The sequence below is a fragment of the Ictalurus punctatus genome, chromosome 10 (genome assembly GCF_001660625.3).
Source record: "Ictalurus punctatus breed USDA103 chromosome 10, Coco_2.0, whole genome shotgun sequence".
Taxonomy (NCBI): domain Eukaryota; kingdom Metazoa; phylum Chordata; class Actinopteri; order Siluriformes; family Ictaluridae; genus Ictalurus; species Ictalurus punctatus.
Genome location: NC_030425.2, coordinates 13630001 through 13652851, shown reverse-complemented (window position 1 = coordinate 13652851; position 22851 = coordinate 13630001). Strand labels below are relative to the sequence as shown.

Below are 22851 nucleotides of genomic sequence, written 5' to 3'. Positions count from 1 at the left end.
AAGTGTGAACAAAAGCCAATACATTAGCGGGAAAGAGGATGATGTTTTGATAGTTATGATATGATGAGACACACATACAGCTTTTGAGTTTTGTTGAGAATTGAGTAAAAGATGAAGGACAGTTATTTGTGATGAGGTACAATTAAATCAGTTAATGCAAAAACAATAAGCACTAGGGGTGTAATGATCGGACAATTTGGATCGATCCATCAATTTCAAAGGCAGTGACTGAGATTTATCAAAGCAACAATCATTAAACTGATTATTATCAAAAAAGGACAGACAACTGGTACTGTTACTTAAAATAGTCCTTCTCTTCGTATGTCATCATAATATGCTAATTACCATATTGTATGGTCAGATTTACTTGTGTTGTCAAATATCTAATCGTTTCCCTATGAATCGTATAATATTGTATCATAGCAGAATCAGTTCTATTGTCAAATATTGAGTTTGTGTGGAAACTTCTAAACTGTATCATATTGTGTGAAAGCCTGAGGTTTACACCCCTAATACGCACCTTCGTTCAATATATTTCTGAAAACAATTCTGAAACATTCAGTGCTTTTAACTTTAGCCATTTGACAGCACTTTAATTAACAATTCATTTGATCTTAGATAGCAAAATTACAAAAGTAAGATTTGCTTATGAAAGCATGCTTCATAAACGCACTAAATTCATAACATTTGCCCAACATCTTTAGTATTAAGTAAAACAATGTATCATAACATAGACTAACTGCTTACACATTGCCGAAATTATAATGTCTGCACAACTGGACTACTTTCAATAAACTTGAAAGTATAATTTGAAGACAAAGATTTAAACTGTGATTTTGAGCTGGAAATAGTGTATTGCGTTTGGATACATCCTCAGTTTGATGCACACTGTAAATGTTCATATTATGGGTGTAACACAGTGCCACTATCAGTATCTGTATTTGGATTTAAACCCAAAGTACCACTATGACTGTGGAAGCAAAGGACAACACTGGAACAGACTCAGAGACAGAAATGGCAGAAGTGTCAGCATGGTGTGTGAATCTCAGCTAGATTACTCGAGTTTATAATCAGTCTCAGCTAGACACTGTTTGTGTAATTTTGCTTGCACAGTTTATTACAGATGCTTGTATGTGACTGCGATATTTTCTAACAAAATGTACAGGTTCTTTTTTTTAAAAATATATAAACACTAATGAATGAATAAATACGTATCGTTCATATTAATGTACTGTACGTGGTCTTTGTTTGTCCCCTGAGCTTAATATCTGACTGCTGGCTCATGCCCACTCACTCAACTTTTAGTTGCGTCTCATAGGATTTCAGAATCAAGGCACACTTCTAGTCTCAACCAGACGGCCTGTGAAAAAAGAAATAAAGAAAGAAAGAATAGCGCACCTTCTATTTTACTAACAACCATGTTACTAAAAACATCTCAAACATGTCAGAGAACCTGTTTCTGTACCACCAACCTGTAATTATTTAGAGCTTCAACATACTCAGAAAAAAATGAAACAGATTTTTTTAACAATCCTGTGCCTTCTTTAGAGCTGTCGATCTCTGTTTATTACTGTAATTTGACACTCTAGTCAGTCTGGGTGGGTGTAGTCTCCATTATCAGGCCATCAGCAGCAAATTCAATGCCGGTGAGTCACAACGAACCTTCCTCGTGGCGTAGAGGGTAGCCGCCCTGTTTAATGATGCTGTCTGCTAGAACATTTCTGAAACTGACTGAAAGTAAGACAAAAAGCACTGCCAGTACATCAGATTAGTGACCAGACTTGTGCATTCTGAAACAAAGCATCTCCCAGTCTACTCTATTTATACTTGTCTTTCTCTTTCACTGCTCTTTGCACTTGTTTACTGACATGCTCAGCCCACTAACAGATTCCTCCTGACCTCAGAGTGACGCTGCATTTTGGGTCACAAAAACCAAACATGCCTCGTCAGAGCCTGCAGTCCGGCTCCAGGCCACAGAGCCACCGCTTGACCCCGTGCTTCTACAAGCTGATAATTACACACTGAGATGCCACAATTGCATTCAAAATGCAGCACGCAATGCCAAAAAAGATTTGCTAGACCTTCCAGGAAAAGGCTGTGTGAGGTTCGTCTGGAACAATCCAAACCAACATGACTGGGGAGAAACAGAAATTAGGTAAAACTATCTTTATTTCAAAATATGGCCAAGAAGAAACATGAGGATTCCAATTATTGTGAATGCAGTATAATAAAGCCCCAGTATGTGACATATGAGCCTTGAGGCTCAGTAAGGCTCACTTTTTTTGTTTGCTAGTCCAGAATGACAGGGCCAGACATTCTTATACTAACAAATAATTTCAATTTAGATTTAGATTAGCCTTTATTGTCTCCCTTAGGAGAAATTTACCTATAATTTGCTACATAATGTTTTAATATTAACAGTGCATTCAAAAAGGTTTCAGAGAAACATCAGAGAAAGTTTCTAACACAATAACTCATTTCGAGGCCTAAATATCGTTTTATACTTTACAGTCCCTTTCACACACGCACACATTTTACACAGGAATCTTTCCGTAATCAATCATGGAAGGGTGATGAGCGTAAGCCAGAGTAAAAAATTCCAACCCTAAGAAAGACTGAAGCACCAATATACAAGGACAAGGTTTAGTACAAATAATGGGTTAAAAAACCATGAGGGCTCATAGAAGCCAATACATGATCAGGAAAGAGGAGGAAGTGTCACTAACTATGATAGTGAGACACGCTTACACTGTTTGAGGAAGCTGATTTAAAACATTAACATTGTGGCATGGTTGAGAAATGAAAAGCTGTTAGAGAATATTTATCAGTCATGGAATGGTGTAATTTCTGAGCGAATCACCAGCAAGCCCAGAGAAAGTGGTGATAAACAGAAAAGAAGGGTGATAACTGTTGAAATATAAATTGCATCATATCTAAATGTGGGACAATACTGTGGAACATCAAGTGTGCTTGAAATGTTGACATTTTTTTGGATAAGGGAAAAAGTATTTCACCTAACTCTGATTTCTTCTGTTTTTGTGTATATCTCGTACTAAATTGTTGCAGAAAATCGAACAAAATCTAAGATAACCTGAGCAAACACAAAATACTTTTTTTTTAAATGATCATGTTATTTATTGAAGCAAAAAAGTTATCCAATACCAACTGGGCCTGTGTGAAAATATATTTGCCCCCATAGTTACTAATTCCCCAAATCTATGAAACTGCACTCATAATGGGGTTCAGCTGGACTAGACACAACCAGGCCTGATTACTGCAAACCTGTTTAATCAAATCAACACTTAAATAGAACTTTTCCAGCAGCATGAAGTTGGTTAAAAGGTCTTACCCAGTAACACACTATGCCAAAGTTGAAAGAAATTCCAGAAATGATGAGGAAGAAGGAGATTGAAATACAGCAGTCTGGGAAGGGTTCCAAAGCTATTTCAAAGGCTCTGGGACTCCAAAGAACCACAGTGAGCACCATTATCTCCAAATGGAAAAACTCAGCACAGTAGTGAACCTTGCCAGAAGTGACGGACTTCCAAAATTCCTCCAAGCGCACACCAACTACTCATCCAGGAAGTCACAAAAGAGCCAAGAACAACATCAAAGGATCTATAGGCCTCTCTTGCATCAATAAAGGTCACTGTTCATGACTCCACTATCAGACAGACACTGGGGAAAAATAACATCCATGGACACTAGAGTGTCGAGGTGAAAACCACTGCTAACCCAGAAGAACATTAAGGCTTGTCTGAGTTTTGCCAAAATACACCGTGATCGTCAAAATTTTTGGGAGAATGTTCTGTGGATTGATGAGTCAAAACTGGAAATGTTTGGAAGACAGGAGTCCCGTTACATCTGGTGTAAACCAAACACCACAAAAAGAACATCATACCTACGCTCAAGCATGGTGGTGGCAGTGTGATGGTGTGGGGATGCTTTACTGCTTCAAGGCCTGGCCAACTTGTAATAATTGAGGGAAACATGAATTCTGCTCTCTACCAGAAAATCCTAAAGGAGAATGTCCAGGCTTCAGTCCATAAGCTGAAACTCAGGATAAGCTCAACATAACTCAAGTGTAACTGGATTATGCAGCAAGACAATGATCCAAAGAATAGGAGTAAATCCTAGTTCTAGAAGTAAATGAAAGACTGGTCTCCAGTTATCACATTGGTGAAAGGTGTTAGATAACTTTTTTTGCTTCAATAAAAAAATTAAATAAAAACTATATTGTGTGTTTACTCAGGTTGCCTTTGTTGTATTTCGTTTGAAGATCTAAAACTATTGTGTTATATATCCACCACAACCGAATTAATCAGGATGGAGGCAAATACTTTTTCGCAGCACTGTATATTGACTAAAAAGTGATGGACAGATGACGCTTTATCGCCTTGTATTTAAACACTTCAGTGAATGAAAATTTAGAAGCTAGCCAAGTGAGGTCAAATAACTAAGCATGACAAGAGAACACCACAGCTCATAGCTGAAATGCTAGTCAAAGACGTTCTGCCTTATTGTCGTATGAGTAAACACAAGGCTTCATTACCTGAGATATTATCAGGACAAGATAAAGTCTTCGGCTACATAAATTCGCCCCTCCCAATGCTTCAAGTACTTATTTTCTACAGTTTATTTTAATGTGTATAATAAGTTTGTCATGCTTAGAATTAAATTACATTAGTAGCTGCTTTGTAACCAGTTAATAGGATAAGCCAGTTCTGGGAAAGAAGAACATGAGACTGGGCAAGCACATTGAAGCTTTAACTTGCCTTTTGGGCTAGCTAATGAGTTAAAAATTTGTCCAACTAAAGCTATACTGTCGATCTTATCTGAAACACTTGAAGGACCTGGTCCTACAATGTTTATAGTGAAATTATAAGCTGGTCAGTTCTGGAAGCGGTGAACAACTAAACGAAACAATGTGAGCAGGTCATGGGAAAACTGGGGGTGGAGTAAAGCTCCACTGACTCTGAGGCTTTAGTTCTTTAGCTTTAACTGTGAGCATAAAGACAGAAATAAATATCTCTTCATATACTGTAAATGCATGCATGCTGTTTCTTGTTCCCTCATAAAAGATTAACTGACTCACTATGATCATTAGATCATTTCTGTTAATGATTTTAAAGAAAAGACCTTTAACTGAAATTCAAAATTGTCTTTTAAGCACAGAACTAAATGCAGGCTTCAAAGATAATAACTGAAGAAATCATCTATTTCCTCTGCTAGAAACAGCAAGCCTCTGGTGTGAATGTATGAGCTGTGGCATTAGCTGACTCTTCCAGCACTAAGCAGCGTGTGCTCTGTTCGTTGATTCGGTTTTACAGTGATTGCAGTGCCGAGGTGTCAGATCTATAACCTTTTACTTCATCCACAGACATGACTATACACTCACTCAGCACTTTTTAGGAACACTGTACTAATACTAGGTAGGGCCTCCTCTTTGCTCTCAAAACTGTCTCAATTCTTCATGGCATGGATTCCACAAGACCTTGGAAACATTCCTTTGAGATTTTCAAGTGTTTCTTGCCAAAGTGTGCCAAGAAAACATTCTGCACACCATTACATCACCTCCACCAGTCTGGACTGTTGACAAGGCAGGTTGGATTCATGCTGTTGGCGCCAGATTCTGACCCTACTATCTGTGTGCCTCAGCAGAAATCAAGATTCATCAGACCAGGCTACGTTTTCCAGTCTTCAATCTCCTATTTTAGTGAACCTGTGCCCACTGCAGCCTCAGCTTTCTGTTCTTCACTGACAGAAGTGGAATCCTTCTTCTTATGCTTCACCTCAAGGTTTGTGTTGTGCATTCTGAGATGCTTTTCTGCTCACCACACCTGTACAGAATGGTTGTCTGAGTTACTGTAGCCTTTCTGTCAGCTCGAACTAGTATGGCTATTCTCTGTTAACTTCTCTCATCAAAAGGCGTTTCCATGCGCAGAACTGCTGCACACTGGATGTTTTTTCTGTATTGCACCATTCTGAGTAAACACTAGAGAATGTTGTGCTTGAAAATCCCAGGAGATTAGCAGTTATACAAATACTCAAACAGGCCTGTCTGACACCAACAACCATGCTACAGTCAAAATCACTGAGATCACATTTTTTCCCTGATGGTTGATGTGAACATCACCTGAAGCTGCTGGCCCGTATCTGCATGATATTATGCATTGTAATACTGCCACATGAACGACTAGGTGTACTGGTGTTCCTAATAAAGTGCAGATGAGATACATGTCCTGAGTTGTTAACATCGTGTGGGAGGTTTCACCGCATTTTGCGACAGGACACGTACACACACGGTAGTGCTCAACCGTTTGACGGTAAACAAGAGAGCACGGCTGCATTCGAAATCGCGAACTTACCTACTGTATAGTAGGCGACATGCGTGTATTTCAGCTACTATATAGTAGGTAAGTATGTGGTTTCGGACGCAGCCCATGGCTATGTCTGAACATCTATTTGTACATATAGCATGACAAATAATTAACTGTACTTGAAGCTTTCGTAACTAAAAAAATTTAACCCCCAAACTGTACAGGGTACCATAATGAAGATTAAATGTATGTTGATACGTGAAATTCTGGAGGGAACGTCGGACGGCGTGGCGTGGGGACGTAATGACGTGTGCTGTTAATCGATCTATGTTCTATAACATGTAACACGGGAACATGAAAGGAATATTCTAAAAGCAACTCATGTAAACACCTTAATCACAATATTGTCTTATTCAGAATAAGGTCAATAATTAGATTACTGTTGTCCATGTAAACGTAGTCAGAGTTCAGGAGTTAAAATCTCACTGGATTAATGAATCTGACAGTGGCAATATATGTTCATAATAATATGTTAACCAAATGACTGAATGAAAATTCTGAAATAAATGCAGTAGCGACTTCTCACTTAAAACAATAAACATTCAACTTTGACATTGTACTCAAGATGTATGGAAAGTAAGAAAGTTAGAGTTATGTTTAGGTAGGGCTGCTGTTAATATGGGTGGGGTTGGTGTTCTAACCTAATTAAAATGCAACTGAACAAAATCTCACCACATTGTTTGCTTAAACACCTGAACTGAAACGTTGATGTATCTGAGTACAGACCACATCATTTCCTCTCTGATAACTACAGTGGTCAACATATTACTAAATAATTACGTCACTCTTTTCTTTAGAAATACATAACATTTCTGACTTCCTTTTAGGACAGCCACAGAACATTGTTATCAACACAGGCTTTCATCAAAAGTTCAGTAAAGGAGGGACTGCGGTCATATGCAATAGAATGCAATGGTCATGTTAGTTGTTCATGTTTTTTTTTTTTTAAAGTAGACAGAAATGAATCTGTTCATTCTGTTTCACCACTGCTCTTTAACAATGTCATCTCAACCAATGCAAAAAACAAAACAAACAAACAAAAACCCTCTGACAGGAAAATAATGTATGTAGTAGTCTGCAATTGTGATGGTGATGACTGAGAACTGATCTACTTTCAGTTTAACAAATCAAAAGCTAATCAATCTCGTTCCAAGCCAGCACATCATAATATCTGATATGCAGAAGTGGTGTAAAGAATACTACTCATATTTTATGAAAGGCTGTTTCTTTTGTGACCCGAGTCACACCCTTAGCTCTATAAGGAATTAATCAATTTCGCAATTGCAATAATGCATTTTTGGCTTCTGTAAATAACCAGCCACCACAAATAACTGCTGAAATTAAATCTATAAGAGAATAAAATCAAATGCTCTGAAGTATAAACAACACAAAGGGATTGAGCCATCGAATATTGTGCGGTTTAATGAATCACCAGCATTCCTCAGAGAGAGAGAGCCTCACATTACTGTTCAAGCCACAACTACAGACTTGAAGACTAATAAAGAAATGGATGAACAGTAGGGCGTGTGGAATCGCTCCTTTCCTATAACACACGGAGCTCTGAGCTCAAAAGCCCTATGTCATCATGTTATTGTTAATTCGTTATTTAGGTTTGGATTTGTGAATAATGGTGTGGCATAGTGGAAAAAAATAAATAATATATTATCTTCCATCCTGCCATTTAATGTTTCATTTAATCCTCCATGGACAAGGCCCTTAACCCTTTAAAGTCTGAGCTTATTATTCAGTCATTCATCTTAAATAATGTTATACAGAGTTAGTTCTGGTATACTAATTTGATTATGCGTTATGGTCATGCGGCATTCCAAGAGCGCTTATATTTAATATAGTGTATCACTCCACCCATCTGTGTTCGCCACATAGAATTCCACTTCCTAGTTCGAAATGGTTACTGCAGTAGTGTCAGCGACATCGTCAGCAGACATGGCAAATTAAATTTTCAGGAATATAACTTTTGATATAAAATATGATTGCTCGTCAGATGGAGATGAAACGGAAGATATTCATTTCTTGTTTACAGAGCGGTTGTACAAATCATCTTGCAATCATGTGGGTATTCTGAATATCGACACGGCTGTGATTACCTACTGCATCACATATTCAGGCCAACTGCATTATTGCTTGATATTGCACAGTTATCTAGTGACTATATTCATACCAGTAATTATGTTGAAACTAATAGCAAATGCATGTAATTACATTAGTGAAGAATATAAATCTGGAGTGGCAACTGCTCGGCTGTATGAATTCGATTAAATCATTTTCAATGACGGTCTGATAAATAAATACATGGACTGGTTGTGGATGTCATGGGCATGGAATTTCAACTCGCTGACTTGCAAAGTGTCTCAGTGCCTGAATAATTTTAGCATAAATAAGGTATCACTTTTATATATTGTGCAAGGAATAAAACACAACATATGCGGTATGATGCCATGAGTAAATAAAAAACGCTGGAGTGCTGTATGGTAACCCGACGCAAACCCTGAAATTGATTGCCACACTATATTACTAAATATTTTTTAATTATTAAAGAACAACACGTCATACTTTTTATGTTGTGTAACGCCTGCAAAGCAAGTTATCAATTACGTAATAAGAGCTATAAACAGTCACTCCCTCACCAGGCAAAAAATAAATAAATAAAAATGGACCTTGGCATGCTATCTAGAAACAGCAAAGGCCTCTGTCCTGAAGACTTTCCCATGTCAATTAAGTGATTAGAACAGATGAACTGTGCAGATTCTGAACATGGACATGGTTAAACACGTCAACTTTGCTGTAAGGATGTGCAAAAGAAAAACATACACAGAACCACCTGAGCTACAGTCAGAAACTGAATACTAATTAAAGGGCACCTATACGGTATGTCTACTTGATGTAATAAAATGAATACGACCACTAAGTCGAGTCAAAGAAAAAATTAAAAGGTATTAGTTGTTTTTGAATATAGGCCTAGGTTATTGAGTAAAATATAGCATTATGGAAGTGACATTTTTGGTGTGATGTGATTCAAAGTGAATTTTGCAAACTGAATTTGACTGAGTGAATTTGAGAGCTGGACTGAGTCCCGAATATCTATATAGACTCTTGATTTAAAATGTGAATTTTAATATGTGACTCTCTGAACACTTCAACTAAACTAGTTTGCATTTCAAGAAGGTTAACTCAAAGCAAATGAATTCAGATTTCTGAATTTAAATGTTAGGAACTCAATGACGTTTAACTTTATTTTCTTCCTAAAAAGCGAATATGTTTTTCTGTCTTATTTTATTTATTTATTTTTGGTGATCAGGTTGACATTTGTTTGGAATTGCCTACGCACATATCGACCAAACTGTGTAATCCAGCAGGAGACAAGTAAGAAAAAAAAATCATATCTAACTGGAATGAAACTAAACTGATGTATTATGCACTGGCTGACAACTTCTTGGTTGGTTTTTTCACAAAGTACCCGAGGAATGCTGTCAGAACGAAGTTACGTAATAACAGGAAACATCTCTGTAAGCTCTGGGTCCCTACAGATGTTCTCCTGACGTGTACTGGGTAGTGTAACCTCTTCTGTAGAATACAGCCTTGTTCCTAAGAATAGGCTGGTAGAAGAAAAGTGTAAATGAGAGGAGTTTGTTTTGGGGCAACGTGATGACATGCAGGTTTCCAACGTCCTACGGCACATCCCAAAGAAGTGACACAAACACACACACACACACACACACACACACACACACCTCCCTTGCTTTCTATTTCGACACACTTCAGACTGAATCCACAGTCAGACTGAAACTGACTGTATTGTACGATACACACAAAAGAGGTTATCTATATTATCAGTAAAAAGAGGATATCTATGTTATCAGTAAGAAGAGGATATCTATATTATCAGTAATTACAGTATTACATCTGATGCTGTTGCCTTTTAAAGTTTTCTAAACAGTTTTGTTTTGAGAAACATGGACAGTTAGTCACTCAGCTGCTTTTCATTGCCTAAATGTTATATATTAAAAAGTTAGGACACAGTCAGTCATTTTAATAACCGCAAATACGTGTTTGAATTTAAAATCTAAAAGGACTTTTTTTTTATATGAGCTGGATAAAACCGGTCATAATAATAATAATAATAATAATAATAATAATAATAATAATAATGTTAAGTTTGCCAGTTATTCTCTAACAGTATGAACTCGCAGTGTTAACAGTTCGTCTGTGTATTTGAAGAAAAAATCGTCAGGCTGTTTGTCAGTTACAAGTAGCCTTGTTAACTTACCTTTAGGTTGTAACACTTTCCCAAAAATCTCAGTTATGACCAGCCAGACATAAAATTAATTCCTTTTTTTGTTTAGAGTAAATAGTACTATAGTTATTCTCAGTTAAGTTAGCGAAGACTCGGCCATTTCTAGACACTTCCGCCGTTGCTCGCGACTCAGCTGAACGGCCCTGTTTCTTTCCTCACTCATGTTTCACCACTCAGAAGTCCCGCCTCCTGAGTTACGATTGGTCAATACAGACCCTAAACGTTCAATCGTCCATTCAGCTATCTGTTTGGGAGTACGACGACCTTGAAGTAATGGTCGGAATACTGGTGGAGAAAAGAAAGTGCTTGACAACCGACATGAAAAGAAAGTTTCTATCTGAAAAAGAGAATAAGAGTAAAGTCGAGACAAAACGCAACTTTAATTTATTTTTTCAAAGTTGTAAAAATAAACATTTTATCTTCAAACCATAAAGTCAACAGAAATGGCAAACGCTTTTAAAAAAGGGGGAAAAGGACAAAAAAGAAAAAAGAAAAAGAAAATGTGTGTATTGCGCCATCTACAGGAATAACGGCACACTGTTTCTCAAAGCACTGAATAAAACAAAACTAAATTGTTCCACTTCTCTTGTAACCAATGGGATTGTAGCCATTTTAAGCATTTGGTATCTAATAAGCTAACTAGACCTATTAAAACTCGACAACAATAACATTTTAAGTTACAAAAATCATAAATCATTGTATGTTTTTCACACGCGAGTAACATGAACTCACATTTGAAAAAGGGTTGAAGGCCCATTTCAGCATGTTATACCCTGATATTGCCCATGTGAGTTCAAGTTATAACATCATGTGCTTAATATTTTGATCGCATGTGAAAAATAAAACTGCATGGCGTACGTTTAAACTAGCACAATTACAGGTGGAATAAAACACATGCACTACAAGTGAAGTGTCTAAATATAGGCTACATGTGTAAAATTCACACAAGAAGATGATGTGACTTCTGAAAACGTGGTATTCACTGAGTATTTATCCAGTATTCATTAGTAGTTAATATTAATAGCTTAGGTGTTAAATTGTTATTGAACAGTATCGTAAAATGCTTACACATTTTTGTAATCTCATCATCATAGAAGACATTTCATCTATTTGCAAAAGAGAATTTAATACTTTCTGCACCAAACCAAACTTTGCTAATTTGGATGACAAAATCAAATTATACAGCTTCATTAAAAGCCCCCTTGACTGGTGAAATTAATTTTGTTTCAGTTTTATGCATACTTCATTCATACATCATTGGACATCCACATACAGTGAGCTTATGTATGTTTTCCTTAATAAACCAGCAAACTATTATTCTTTCTTTCTAAATTTTGATGAGGAAATGTGATTTAGTATAGTGTACAGCTGTAATTTTGTGGCTTTGTATATTCTGGACATAATTTAGTTTCTTGACATAGTTAACGCATTGAATAAACACAGAGAAGGTGCTGAAGGACATATAGTTTTTCTTATTTTCCTTGACATTCCTGGGAGTCCTTTACATCCAGGGCGAGCTCTAATATTTGTTATCCATTATGACGTTTTCTAAATGACAAAATTCCCAGAACTTTCTTCATATGTGGAGCTTCAAATCATCTTCTTCTCAATCACTTAATTTGTTTGTGCTGTGATCATGCTGATTAAGAGAAGATTACCCTTTTGGTGTGGGGTTTGATTAATTGGTTTTAATATAGCACATACCATTTCACAGCAGCAGAATGGAGCAATATAAGAGTAAAATGCTTTATTGAGCCAGTAGTAGCTCTACTCTGAGCTCAGGACAGGAACGTTGGACAGTTTGTAGTGACTTCGTTATTATTACCCAGATGAGGATGGGTTCCCTTCTGAGTCGGGTTCCTCTCAAGGTTTCTTCCTCTTAAAACATCTTAGGGAGTTTTTCCTTGCCACCGTCGCCACTCAGTGGCTTGCTCAGTTGGGATAAATTCGCACCTTTAATATCTGTATACCATGTTGATATTTCTGTAAAGCTGCTTTGAGACATTGTCTATTGTAAAAAGCGCTATACAAATAAAATTGAATTGAATTATTCGGCGTTGTTATAACTGTCTGCCACTAGAGGGCGTCGTGAACGCGCATTTATCCTCCTCAATCGTTACTGACAAAAATCATACCCCAAGCTATTCTAGGGGGTAGACCTGCAGGTATTCCAGAATGCAAGGTTAATTTACCCTCACATAAACCCAGAACTCTTGGTTGATTAACCCAAACATTGCTTACTCGGGGTTCTCTGGTTCCAGAACACCTGTGAGGTGTTCCCCCCAGGTTAGTATTTATGACCCCCAGGTATTTATGATTTATCCATAACCGCTCAAGATGACCATGAACACTGCCACCATTTGCAAAAGGCATTTTGAAATAACTCTTCACTGGCAATGCTTCACTTATGTATTATGGATGCTTATTTTATTTTACTGCATATGGTGTGTACTGTAATCTTAATTGTGACGCCCCTACTAGATGTTCCTTATGTCTTTTGTATATTAGTTGTATTTGTTTGAGAATGTATATTGAGCATCTTACTGGTTGTATTAATTGACCCTCATGCAACAGCACATCCTGCCAAAGTTGTAGGTGATTATTGTTGTATGGTTTTGGTTGTGTTAGGCATGTTGGCAAGGCTGAAGGTAAATGGTGCGCTTATATAACGCTTTTATCTAAAGCATTTTACACTGTGTCTCATTCATCCATTCTCACACACACACACATGCACCAACGGTAGCAGAGCTGCCATGCAAGGCGCTAACTTGCCATCGGGAGCAACTTGGGGTTCAGTGTCTTGCCCAAGGACACTTCAGCATGTGGAGTCATGTGGACCAGGAATGGAACCACCAACCTTACGATTAATGGACAACCAGCTCTACCACCTGAGACACAGCCACCCTAAGGAAGAGTAGTAATCCTATGGGCACCAGAGGAGGTGTGACAGGCAGTAATGTCATACATTAGCAGGCCAACATCTACCTGTGTAATCAGTGTCAGGTATTGTTGTTTTTTTTGCTAGATCAAACATCATTAGTAATTTGCACTGACATTCTTCAAACGGGCACGCCATGCTCCGTCAGTTCTCCAAAACAAACGATCACTGGAACATAACCTACTCCAGAGCACGTCGTGTTCAGAGAGGAAATTGCTATGGCTACTTAGATACCCTGAAAGTTAACTCCATTTTTGGAAGCAAAAACCTATCCGTTTACTCTGAGTAAACTTACCCAGGTACAGTAGGTTGCATAACCTGCTTTCTGGAATACCCCCAGATGACTTTATGACAAAAAAAAAAAAAAACTAAAATGCTTAACTGCTATCTGAAACCAACGCACTATATGTTTGACTGAATTGCATAATGATAATGGAAAATGTGCTATCAAAAAAAATCCAATTAAATTATTTACTTATAAAATAATAAAATATATGCTTAGTTGAAGAAATGATCATTTGTTCATTGTTGCTATTGATAACGTGCTTAAATGTCTTTATTCATGACTTTCATATAAGCAGCAAAGCCATCGGTGTGGCTTTCTTCAAACGGGCACGCCATGCTCCGTCAGCTCTCCAAAACAAACGATCACTGGAACATAACCTACTCCAGAGCACGTCATGTTCAGAGAGGAAATTGCTATGGCTACTTAGATACCCTGAAAGTTAACTCCATTTTTGGAAGCAAAAACCTATCCGTTTACTCTGAGTAAACTTACCCAGGTACAGTAGGTTGCATAACCTGCTTTCTGGAATACCCCCAGATGACTTTTTGACAAAAAAACAAAAACAAAAACCTAATCTAAAATGCTTAACTGCTATCTGAAACCAACGCACTATATGTTTGACTGAATTGCATAATGATAATGGAAAATGTGCTATCAAAATTTTTTTTTTAAATTATTTACTTATAAAATAATAAAATATATGCTTAGTTGAATAAATAATCATTTGTTCATTGTTGCTGTTGATAACGTGCTTAAATGTCTTTATTCATGACTTTCATATAAGCAGCAAAGCCATTGGTGTGACCTTTGACCCCTAAAGACCCCAAAGATACTCAATTACATCTTAGTAAATCTAAAATAACCATGATTTGGCAGAGCGTACTGTACTTATTTGGTTAAGGACAACTGTGCTGGACTAGCATCCTGTCTAGGGTGTATTCCCAGGATAGGCGCAGAATCCACCACAACCCTGGCCTTGATAAAGCGATTACTGAAGATGAATGATTGCTGGAATGAACTGCTGGACTACAGTTTTCTCATATTTTTAAAACATATTTCAGGGGAATGATGTTTTGGATGTTATTAACAATATCTCTGATGTATATCCCTCCATTTTCTGTACCGCTTATCCTACGCAGGGGCGCGGGGAGCCTGGAGCCTATCACAGGGGACTCAAGGCACAAGGCGGGGGACACCATGGACGGGGTGCCAACCCACTGCAGGCCACAATCGCACACAGTGATGCACTATAGACAATTTAGAGATTCCAATCAGCCTACAGTGCATGTCTTTAGATTGGGAGAAGAAACCAGAGCACCTGGAGGATTCTCCTGAAGCACGAGGTGGAGGCGTGAATCAAAGCCGCCTATGAACCCATCTATGATGTTTACAGTATAATTAGTTCAGTTTTTTTTTTTTTTTTTTTATCACAGTACATCACCATATAGGCTACCATCCACCCCTAGTCAGGTCTAGAGAAGACTATATTTAAATAAATTAGGATGAAAGACGTTTTTAGATTAAAATAACTGTTAATTCACCCTTTGCTATTACCTTAGCCAAGCACAATGCATATGCAAAACTGGACAAAAGTAACAATAATAAAAAAAAAAGAAACACCTATTAGAAACTCTGTTACAGCCTTCATTAAATGCTGAGGTCTCTGTTAAATGTATCAGTGTTGTATTGAATCTACCGGCCTGTAGTTATTCTGGTGACTGGATTCACTGTTTTGGTAGGCATGTTCTTCTTGATCCACCTTGCTACATGCTACAGTCCACCAAAGCATCCTTTATTTTATTGTATGAGTTTTCTATCTAATAGCTAACAGCTTGATTCTTTTCACTTCTAAGAATATCTCACCCACAGGCCAGGTCAGGTTTTTTTTGTGTTTCCTTTATATTTGTCTGTAATTTATATAGACACAAATCAATGAGATGGAAAATTTAGAACATTTTATTTAGTAACAAGACATGGTCATTCACACACATTTACTTTTATTGTGTATATATTCAGAAAAGCAGAGGAGGATCAGTGAAAAGCTCTCACTGAAAGTGGCATTTCAGACGAATGAGTCACAGTCAGAGATTGAGAACCGTAGACATGCCAATTCACCTTCATTGGAGAAAAGTAAATGAAAAATGGTAAATGATTGCACCATTCTGCTAGTTTTATCACTGCAATCGGAAACAGTGTGTTGTTCAGATAACAGATGGCAATTCCCATATAAATGACTTTTTGGGGTGCTCAAAAAGTCATCTGTTGTAGCACATAACTAAGCATTAATCCTTTGCTAAGATGGAGGAATCAATAATCCCTATCTTACCTGTTAGGTAGGTGAGCTAAACTAATCTCTCCTGAGGATTACCGCAGCATATCTCGAACAGAATGAAAGAAAGAATGCAGCACTATCTCCATTTACAGCCAGGCACTGTGGCTCTTCCCTGTTCTATCATGTATCAGTTAAGGCCCTCCATCAGATGCCCGCATACAGACAGTTTATAAGATCTGCTCTAGCAATCCAACCATGAAATTGTTTACAGGGACATAAATCTGTTGCAACATCACACCATTCTTGCTTCTTACATTGCAGCTTACTTTTTCTACCATTTTCTATATATGAAGGAAAAGATTTATATACATGAAGTGAAGAAATATTTTATCAGAACTCCTTTTCAGCTCCAACCTGTCACGTATTCCATATAATGAAGGTTAGGATGGATGCAAGTGCAGATAAGAGCTTTTAATTAAGAGAGGCAGGCAGACAAATCCAAATCATGAGACAATAGCATGGTCAAAAACAGGCAATGGGTCAGGCGATCAGCAAGCAGGCATAAACTAGGCAAGGCAAGAATCGAGAATGAGAAACCAGAAACAAGAAACAAGATCAAAGAACATGAATCAAAACGAGGAACAGGGTACAAACGCTTGGTGTGGTGATAACACTCAATACCTGGCAAAGAGTGAATGCCTCTAAAGTCCTTTTAAACTGTGGTGTGTGTATGAGATTGGATGCAGGTGTGTGTGATTAGAATGAATGAATGTCCGGGGAATTGCAGTCCATGGCGGCCATGTTTGTAGGCCACAGTGCATGATGGGAAATGTACATATCTGGTTTGCTGTGATATGACACAGCCTTACATATCATCCTCCTTGTTCTTCACCTATTATTTGTCTCCAGGACTCTAGCACATGAAGGTGTCTGATGGTCTAAAGTATGTTGATAGTTTGTTAGCTGTGCTTTAAAAGCAAATCAACACATGCCCTTAAATATCTTTAATCAAATATTTTTAAAACAAAGAATTAGTTATTGGGGCGCATGGTGGCTTAGTGGTTAGCATGTTTGCCTCACACCTCCAGGGTTGGGGGTTCGATTCCCACCGTGGCCCTGTGTGTGGAGTTTGCATGTTCTCCCCGTGCTGCTGGGGTTTCCTCCAGGTACTCTGGTTTCCTCCCCCAGTCCAAAGACATGCATGGTAGGCTGATTGGTGTGTCTGTAGTGTATGAGTGGGTGTGTGAGTGTGTATGTGAGTGTGCCCTGCGATGGATTGTCACCCTGTCCAGGGTGTACCCCGCCTTGTGCCCGATGCTCCCTGGGATAAGCTCCAGGTTCCCCATGACACCGAAAAAGATAGAAGATGGATGGATGGATGGATGGAATTAGGTATTGTATTAACTCATTGTATCATTGCAGTCATTGTGGAGAGAATTAACTATTTTCTCATTGACAAAGCAAACATTTAATTCAACTCAGAACAAGCTCTGAAAGCCAAGTATAACTACACTGAGCAACACCTTCATCAGTAGAACCATGAATTCTGATTTAGTATTTCCTATAGTGTTGTGCAAAGGTCTTAGGCACACTATATTTTGTTAAATAAAAAATCTGGTCATAGATGTTTAAATCATCTACAATAATTTCTTATTGTCTTAGCAGAAAAGAGCTAATTTTATATTCCTAAACACTTATTTTCCAACTATAAAGAAGAAGATCATGTGTTCAATTTTGTTTTTGTTCACTGTAGATTCCTGTCTTTGGCTGACAGGAGAGGAACCTAATGTAGCCGATTCAGCTTAAGATTCGACGTGTGATCTGAGATGCTTTTCTACTCACCAGGTTTGTAAAGAGTGGTTATTTAAGTTACCGTAGCCTTCCTGACAGCTCGAACGAGTCTGGGCATTCTCCTCTGACCTCTCTCATCAACAAGGTGTTTCCACCCCGCAGAACTGCCGCTCACAAAAGGATTTTTCTGCACCATCCTGTGTAAACTCTAGGGACTGTTGTGTCTGAAATCCCAGGAGATAAGATGTTTCTGAATTCAAAATACAAGCGATTCTTTGCTTGTATTTTCTCATTTGTAAGTCGCTTTGGATAAAAGCGTCTGCTAAATGAATAAATGTACATGTAAATGTACAAAAGTGGGCCAGTATAATTGTCAGGGTGTAAGATGGAAACTTTGATCTGATGGCGATACCGATCACTTCCATCCAAACCTTCCTCCAGGGGGAACTGAAGTTGGTGAATTGTATTCCATCTAGATGTGCTAAAGGGAAGGAATAATGCATTTCTCTGTGTCTCTGACATTGATCCATTGAATGTTCAACAGGTGCGCATCATTTTGTGTGAGTTGAAACACTTAACATGTAAAGTGTCATTTAGTTGAGGAAGTTGTTGGCAGAGACATTACTTACAGGCAAGTACTGTAAAAGAATGATGGTCAGCAAAAGATTTATGTTAGTCAGTAAAATATGATTTTAATACTGTATGCATTAGTACAAGCTTCCAAGAAATATCTTCCCTGTACACCCTGCAAGGGGCTCCTGTTCCGCATGTCTGTGCAATTAGGAAGACCTTATTTGCATGTAAATATGGCTCTGAGATCTTTCCTTCCTTATGGATCAACATGCCTATTTTACTGGTGAATATTTGGGGAGCCATAAGCCTGTTCCAGAAACCAAGGGAGACGCTTGCCGTGTCACTAGGGGAAAATTATATTCACCTTAATTACCTTTTCAAAATGGATAGTTATTTTCTATTACAAAGACATGATTGTGTTAATCTTTATGCTCTCTATGCAGAATGTGATATCTGGTGCCCTGTGGACCTCATTTTTCATCTACTTGCTGAATGTTCTAGTCTTCATGGTAAATTAGTCTGGATTGGTGAATTACAGTTTGAAAGCATCATAGTGGTCCATTTTTGTTGATGCCACCTAGGATTAGGCTTAGACTCTAAATTACCAAATTCATTCGTTCATTAACTGCAGGGATAATCCCTAGATGGGATGTCATTCCCCAATTAGCGACAGAAGAACCAATTTATGTGTACACTAACCTTGATTTCTATTCAATAATGTCGCCTGAAGTTCAAATACAGATTCAGGCTAAAATTGTTTCTTCTTTCCATGAAGGTAATTTTGGATTGCTCACTGGATTCATTCATTCATCTTCAGGAAACACCCAGGATGGGATGCCACATCCACACCTATCCACACCTATAAACAGTTTACTGTAGCCAATTCATGCACATGCATATTTCTGGGAGATGGGAAGAAATGTGAGAACTCGGTAGAAACCCTTGGGTTTCTCGTGGGGATATCATTACGATAACCACATTTTCACTATCTCCATGCTTACTGTACCTCCCACAACATCTAAAAAGAAAAGCAGCATTAACTGGAGACCATTACTTATTAGCACACAGGAGGAAAACTGAGAGCGACTCACCCTCCTGCTTCTGCAGTCCCTCTGACTTTACAGTCAGATCTTGTCAGGTGTCAGTGCTTTAGTTTTGTTTGGCTTTGGATTTTAGTTGGGTCAACAGGTTATCCAAAGTCCTTGCTCTGTCCAGGCATGCCCAGGCATGATGGCAAGCTATCGATTAGGCAGGAACTGCACTGTGGAGAGTTGATAAGCTAATCTTTCCCCTGAGTCCTGACTGAAGCCCTTCAGAGACTTCAGAGAGGAGAGAGATCTGGGTGTGTGTTAGCAAGAGTGTGTGTAGGTCTGTTTGTTTGTGTGTTTTGGGCTTCAGTGCCCTTCTAAATCATTAACGGTGATAAATCATTGCAGATGTCCAAACCTTCTCCACTGAGAATAGAATAGATGAGCATATTCGATTAGTGCTCTTTTCTCTGTCTACTCTCATGTATTAGGATCATCAGTGCCACAGTAAGGGAGGTTGATATAACAATATAATACAAATATTGTGATAAATGATGTCACAATATGCTTTGATGAGATATTGTGGATTTCATGATTTTTTGAAATAAAATTTTTTAATTTTTGGAAAATAATTAAAAATTGATTGGATGCACCTGGGCATGGTTTGCCTTGCACCTCTGGGGTTGGGGTTTTGAGTCCCGCCTCTGCCCTGTGTACGTGGAGTTTGCATGTTCACTCCATGCTTCGGGATTTCCTTCAAGTACTCTGGTTTCCTCCCCCAGGCCAAACACATGCGTTGACTGATTGGCATTTCCAGATTGCCCATAGTGTATGAATGGCCATGTGAATGTGTGTGAGATTATGCCCTCTGATGAGTTGTCACCCTGTCCAGGTTGTCCCATCCCGGCTCCAGACTCCCCCATGACCCTGTGTAGGATAAACAGAGCAGAAAATGGATGCATGGTTGGATGGATGCACCTTAAGCTTCAAAATGGTAAAATGTTAACGTTTTTACTTTTTCTCCTTTTCAATGTTATTTTTTTTACATGCTTAATTTTATGCAATTTAAGCAATTTTCAAAGGTGTATATGAAACTTATTACAGTATTAACATGGCACTCATGCTTTAGTATTTTACTTAATTGAGTCACACTCAAAGTAATCCTCTTCCTTCATTTCCACATACAAGTTGTTGTAATTTAATACCTTTCATGAGTACACAGTGACAGGCTTGTGTATAGGTTTCACTCAGTAAAAATGCGGTTGTGTGTGAATGTGAATTCACTGTCTTTGTGTTGAAAGCACAGGTGGGTGGCAAGAGCAGTGGTGCCCTCGAGAGTGAATTGAAGTCCATTACAGGAATATTCCAGTGAGATTTATATCAATCAACCTCTATTTTTCATATCTGTTTCTTGTACTGAAAATAAAAGAACAGGAAATCTATTTACACAATGTCACTTTATAAATGAAGCCTGAAGGTGGTAGGTGAATTCTTTTAAAATACATGACTATATAGTACAAATTCAAAACTACAACTATTAGACTTTCTTGAGATTTAAGCACAAGAAAGACTTACCAAAACTACTCTTATGTAGTGTTATCCAACTTTCCAACACCGGAGTAATACGAGAACAAGATATTCCCATTACTTTCCTGAAGGTTTTGTATTATTCATGCACAAATGTAAAATGTCAAATTCGAGAAAAAAATGTGTAACATTTTTACACACTTACTTTCACAAAGATCTCTGACTCAAGAAAACATTATACAAAAATGTGTTTCATATTAATGATTATTGGTTGCCTCAACAACTGCCAAGTTTTTTATTTCTAAGTACAGGGAAATGTGTTTAAATACTTGTCCATATTAATGACCCACACACTATAATTGCATTGGATCTCAGACTCTTTCAGACTTAACTAAAGCCTGGTTCATTTGCAGAAAAGACTAGAAGTGTGCACAGGACTGGGGTTTTTTGTCTGCTCCCGAAGGAATGCTGATCTCGCCCCCACTCCTGCAATTAATATCATTTGTTTGTATCCAAATACAATATTTTATAATAAACTTAGTTAGTTCAATTTTCCAAAATATAAACAAATTAGTAATTTAAGCCAGCTTAAGTGATGCTTCGTGTAAAGCTGCACGACTAACTGTTAATAAACATGTCCTTTATTTGTCCTGCAAGCTTCATATCTCACTACCCGCTACTGACCACATGAAAGTAAAAACCGTTGGGTCCCATGGGATCTTGGTCATGATACAGACCACAAGAATATATATATCTATCATCATAGAGCCAACCAGACTAACTGACTTCTGTCAGTCAGAAGACTATAGTTCACTTTGATACAGTACCTGTACCATAGCCAATAAAATCTGCATGTGATTTTTTAATAAGACACTCTGAATGGAAGAAAATATAGAGCAAATATACAGTACATATAGTATACATCTCTATATGTAACTACACATAAGCAAAGTATTGGATGAAAATGCATATAGAGCGAACAACCCACCAGACAACAGCACAAACTATCCGTGTGTCTTTTTGGATAAAACTTTAAACGGTAGTTTTCTGATGAAAAGAAATAAGCAACAAACTGTGGCCCTTTAGTTCTCTCTAGTCTCTTGGGAAACAAATTACATCTCTCTTTCTCAAAAATATAACAGCAGCAATGCTCTAGAAAAACACAATGCGAATTTACATCCCAGCTGGACTGGAAAATGTTCGCAGCTGGTGCTATATTACAGGCAAACAGGTGCAAATCAGCTGATAGAGATGCAATAAAACTGGGACATTTTAAAGGGTTTTCTTAGATTTGAGGAATCCAGTTATTTATACAAATAGCTTCATATTTGTTACAGTGTTATTGAGGAGTTTTAAAGGTAAACATTTCGTGTTTGTGTATTTTGTGTTGTTAGGTTTGGTTACGCAGAACTGGAAACCCTACTTATATGATTTCTGTGCACAAAATTCCTGTTGACTCATTTAAAATTTACTTTTAACACTATTAAAAAAAATAAAAATAAAAAAATAAATAATAATAATAATAATAATAATAATAATAATAATAATAATAGTAGTAGTAGTAATTTAGAGTACAGTCCAAAAAAAAAGTTTTGAAATCTTATTTCAACCCATACCTTTATGTGATATAAATAAGATCTTTGATGTTCTTCCAAATTTCTTAGTGTTTACAGTGGGAACTGCTAGAGAGCTGCTCCAGTATAAAGCCACAGCTTTGATTAAAAATGCTGCCCTTGGCAGCTCT

The 22851-nt window shown here is 37.7% G+C and overlaps 1 protein-coding gene and 1 long non-coding RNA gene across 3 annotated transcripts in view; one reads left to right on the top strand and one right to left on the bottom strand.

Annotated features, from left to right (window-relative positions):
• si:ch73-63e15.2 (protein strawberry notch homolog 2) overlaps positions 1-10852 on the bottom strand; it is a 70372-nt gene extending 59520 nt beyond the window's left edge. For both annotated transcript variants that reach the window (XM_053683372.1, XM_017478160.3), the window contains exon 1: positions 10666-10852. The gene's annotated coding sequence lies outside the window, so the exon portion shown is untranslated. The remainder of the gene's footprint in view (positions 1-10665) is intronic.
• LOC128633731 (uncharacterized) lies at positions 5356-22053 on the top strand. Its single transcript, XR_008397115.1, has 3 exons — positions 5356-5798; positions 15056-18033; positions 20473-22053. It is a non-coding gene; the product is annotated as an uncharacterized LOC128633731 (long non-coding RNA).
• The last annotated feature ends 798 nt before the right edge of the window (positions 22054-22851 follow it).